Here is a 5,359-nt window from a genome sequence, read left to right as displayed (position 1 = left end):
TTTCAAGTTTATCATTAACCATTAACCTCTCAAAAAGGTTAATGATAACTTTTCAATCGCGCATTTTGGAGTAGGTTAATTAACCTCTCCAAAAATGCATATTTCTTAACCTCTCAAATAGGTTAATGATAATTTCCAAACTGTGCATTTTGGAGTAGGTTAATTAACCTACCCAAAAAACACATTTTTCTTAACCCCCATGAGGTAGTTATTAACTTGTTTAAAACTCTTCCATAAGAAGTCAGACATGTACATGGGAGCATTTGGCAATAACAATGGAAGTAAATCAGACGGAGTCCCTAATAATTCATCATGTGTAGTAAGAGATGTTTTAATTTGATTAAACATTGTGGAAGCTTCTTAAAGCTTCAAGTTAAGTTTTCCTGTTAGATATCAGCCTGGCTACATAATATTGTATTGAGGGTTAATAATGCCACATCTCAGTGATAACTAGAGATAAATTCTTGTTTTCCTCTACCATTTCCACACACATCCTGTATTATTTTATTAACAAAGTCAATTATTCAAACCCATTGCTATTAGCAAATGGAGAAGGACAATATGCTAGAAGGTTTCTCATAACTCCTATATCCTGTCACAGAACTGCATATTTCTCTCCGTAAAGTCAAGGGTAAGAGTGTTTTTGCAAAAGCAATATTCAATACGTTGTCAACTCACAATTCTGTCTTGTTGGGATCGTCTTCAAACTGCAGCTTTCCTTCTCAAATGCTAAATGTTTAAATGTTTGAATGTTTAAAGATTGACCCAAGGGCACGCATATAGACAACTTGTGGATAAACAGCGATATATATGGAAACTTGCCAACGTTATATGATACCACCATGATCATAGTGCAGGCATGTACATAAGTAAACTGGAATAAAGCTGATTAATGCTCATCATTCCCTTAATAAAGTGCAGAGAAGGATCTTTTTGCAAATAAACTCACGCCACCTCATCCATACACTGTCAACTACCAGTGGATTAACCCTCAACTTGTGCTTCTCCTTCACAATGGAAAACATTTTAAAAGCTGGATGATATAAAACCACAAGCATGTGTTGTGGATAAAAAGTGATATGTATATCAACTTGCTAACAGTAAAAGAAATATCGCCATATTTATATAGGCATGTACAAAGGAGTGTCAATTCTAGTTCATGCAAGTAAAGGAAGGATGTTGTAATGAAACAATTGCACTTGTGGCTTATTCAACAGACACACCATCTTCCTCACCCTATTGAAATACACGCAGACACAGTACCAATTTCATGTCCAAACTGAGGGAGGTGAAGTTGAAGGGTGGTTCAAAGGCCTTTGGCTTGAATGCCTAGGAGCAATGATCAGATCTCACTTTTCATCGGCACTCTGCATGCATTAGAAACAAGAAAATTCCTACCAATCACCCGCTATGTGTACATGAAATGGCATAATCCTATTGGATCACTTTCCCCATCCCATAAAATTCTGGGGCAAAACAAGGAACAAAATGGGACATCATTCCATCTAGTCTCTTCTCGAATGACTGCTTGCCAACTCTATTGGGGGGTGTTCTAGTGGTGTAAAAGCTTCGAAGCAGGACCATAATGCCTTCGCAAATGTCCTTAATCAATTAAAATACAAGCTGTAGGCAGGGGTATTTTGTAAACATGAATGAAGACTATCAAACATGACTAGATCGAATGATTGGAGGGATAAGGATGGAGAAATAAACATAAAGAAAATTTGATTGATGTAAGACAATGGTAGTCTTAAATCAAAAAGAAATCTAATGGTCCATTTTCAAATTCATGGATATGTAATGAAGAATGCAAGTAATGCCTAAGATTGAACTTAACATGTTTGACATAACGTCTCAATAAAAAGGGCAGGAAAGCATGCAAAATGCTTGACAAAATGAAATGCCTGTTCCTGACCTATAGCCTTGAAAGCTTCACTAATTATGTCACTCAAATTCAGCTGGCAACAAAGAGTGCAATGCAAGGTTGAAGACATCCAAAAATTTGATAAAGAAAGATTGATAATCAATCATGAAGTACAAGTATCAAAAGCCAGATTATGCTCTTGTTCTAAGAAGTACACTTCTAGATATCAGTGATATCATTTTAGGAAGTGTCTACCTTCAAGAATTTTGGTCATCTCTTGTGAATGAAGAAAGGACTCCATTAGCCAGAAAAATATTAGAAGGTGGCTTGGCTCGAGCAAGCGGACACCCCATTTCAGCACAGTGCCCAGACTTGGTATTGGAGTGTGTGAAAGCTTATCATCTGAATACTAGAAAAGTTATTTCATCAAATAATAAAGTAATTGTTTGTCTAGATCCTACCTCCATTGCTGGTGTTTTTCGATTGCCTACCCAGATGCAATATGCTAACGTCAATCTGAGAACTGCCAAAGAGTATTTTACTGCAAATCAGACTCAATGTCTAAACACTATTGCCAAGTCATGGTTCTCACAACCAAGAAAAGGGAAATCTCAATTAGGAAAATCCATTCACAGGTCGCTATTAAAAGAAGATGTGGCAAACATGGTGACCCCACTAAGCAGGATCATTGGTCTTCGGGACTCACATGAGTTTGAAGGTTGGATTTTTCTATTTATCAACATGATCTGTGAAGGAAAATAGCATATTGATTGGGCTGAAATTATTAGTGATTCGCTACATAGACAGCTCATGGGACTTCAAGAAAATGACTACTTTTATATGACTTCATATCTTTTCTATGCTATCGCAAGTACCAAAATTTGGTCAGGACTTAACTGGCAAGGCGTTTATGATGACAACCATCATTTATAATCATCTTCCTCAAATTTAGTATGATAATAGCCTGCACCATTTTAGAAGAGTGAATGACGCATTCACCATGCTAACTGTAAGGGAAATTCAAGGGAACATTGGACTCAAAATTTCACCAGAAGCAGCGATGAAAGTACAAAAATATGGAAGTGTTTCAATGTGATTCTCGAAGTTTACTTATATCAGGTTAGTTGCCTATGATGGGTGTCCGCTGATGCTACCTAGATTTGTTGATGATAAACTAGTCTTAATTGAAATGTGTAGGCAAATTAGTCAAATCAATAAACTTTGCAGGAACAAGAGGATAGATGAAATAGCTTTTCCTATCAGCATTGGATATTATAGTTGTGATACCACATCAGATGCCAAGAACATTGAAAAATCTATCACCACAATAAATTTGCATCCTTACATGATGTGTTTCCCTTATGACAGTAAGGGCTATGCAGTGAATGAATTAAAGTTAAATCCCAGTCTTGGTCACTTCCTGACTCTAGAAGACTTTTGGGAGGATTATGAAAATGACTTTGAAGTCAAGAAGAGAGATTGGATGCAACTTACAGTATAGCATGTGATAGACTTCAAGTTGAACATTGATGTGATAGGTGTAGATGACGATGAGGTTTCTTTGGTCAATCCTTACTATTATGAGAAAAATGAATTGCTAGATCTCCCTCCTATTGATTGGTCAATTCCAGAGTTAAAAATCTTGAAGGAAAGGATTGCCTTTGTTCTTAAAAGGACAAGAGACTGGATCAATAAAGTCAGAGCTGAAAAAGAAACTGGTGAATTTCAAGGTAAAGAGAGGAGAAATAATAAAGGGCAATCATCTTGGATGGCGATAGAGGCAACTTCTAGTGAGAAGATGCAACAACTAGATATAGGTGCTCAAGATCGAGATGAAGATCCGAATTAGTCAGATAAGTTTACAGTCAAAAGAAAAAGGACAAGAATGAAAGGTAGAATGAATCAGGAAGGGAATGAATCCAATGAAAAAGATCAAAGAACTCCTCGAATTGCCGAATCACATGTCCCTATTACATCCCCTCATGATGTAGTGATTCCTCATTTGAGTCTCTCTCCTCCTGATATGCCATTAATAGAGATCATGCAATTAGATAACCCATTATCTAATTTAGAAGACTTAATGATGATTGTTGAAAATGTAACAAGTGATGTACAAGCTTCAAAAATTACACATTCATGGTTCTAGAACAGTCTTCAGAAGAGGAAGAAAGTTGTTCAAATGATCCCACCTCCATTTGATGTGATCTCTAGTATTCTTCAGAAGCCTCCTAAGGTGAAAAAGACCAAGGTGATGTCCAAGTTAGCTATTGATGAAACTTCGGGCAACTTGTGTGTGGAATTAGCCAAGCCTATAATTGAAAAGAGTGTTGATGAAGCATCTGAATCAGATTTCATTCTAGAAAAGGTTGATCTTGGTCCTTCTAATGCAGAAAGAGAGTTTCAGAATTTTGAAGTGATTGTTGCTCAAATGTTGCAAAGGGTGAAGGAAGAGAAAAGAGCCAAGGAGCAACTCAAGGAACAACTTCAGATGATGGTAGCTTATATTAATTCAATCAACAATCCTTCTAATGCCCAAGCTGTGGTCACTCCATCAATTTTAGCAGGTCCTAATGGTATTTTAGATCATACTATTGTTGAAAGAATCGACAAACACAAGTCACATAGTATGATGATTGAAGCTTGGATAAATAGGATGATAGAGGATGCTTCAAAACTTATAACTGGAGTGAAAGAGATATATGGGAAAGCCATAGCACGGATACAAGAAATTTCTAAAGAGTTGGAAAGTAGGAAGGAACATAAATCCAACTGGCAAAAAGTAGCTGATGAATTAAAAGAAATTGCCAAGTTAGATATGAGCACCCTATTTCTTGAGAAAATTATTACTGATCCAAATGACAACCAAACACGTATCTAGAGTAAAAGTGTTGGTTGGAAGGTGATAAACATTAGCAAAGGGATCATTGAGTTCAAAAAGCTAATAGCTTCTTTGGAGCAACTAAAAACAAAAGGTACAGATGAATTAATCTCTACTATCATAGGTGGGGTGCCAGTAAGTGATCTTTAGCATGTTGATTGTCAGTTTCTCCTTGATTCCTTCATTGTTCAGATTCATTCAGAAATAGAGAACTGTGTATTAGTTGTTGAAACTATGATGAAGCTTAGCTTGGTTGCAATCACTCTGGGAGATTGTAACATTTCAACCTATTGAAAAGAGTCAGAAGAAATTCAAGATAGATACTTCATAGCCAAAATCAGGATGGAAAATGTGTTCATTCTGAACTATGAATCAATGATGATCATCCTAGATGCTTACAAGGATTTTTGGGATAGATCAATTGTGTCTAGGTAGATAGAGTTAGTAGTTAGAAGAATTAGTGATTGTATATGTAAACATCCTTAGGAACTCTAGCTAAAGTTTTGTTTTTGCAAGTTTCCTTCTATAAGTTAATTTTCATGAGGTTAATTAACCTTCCAAAATTACGTATTTTGGAGGTGGTTATTAACCACGAAGAGGTAGTTATTAACCTCTAT

Source organism: Cupressus sempervirens, chromosome 10, assembly GCF_028749045.1.
Source record: "Cupressus sempervirens isolate cs-2001-9-10 chromosome 10, ASM2874904v1, whole genome shotgun sequence".
In the NCBI taxonomy this organism is placed as follows: Eukaryota; Viridiplantae; Streptophyta; class Pinopsida; order Cupressales; family Cupressaceae; genus Cupressus; species Cupressus sempervirens.
The sequence above is the reverse complement of the archived record's forward strand: the minus strand, read 5'-3'. Positions refer to the sequence as shown.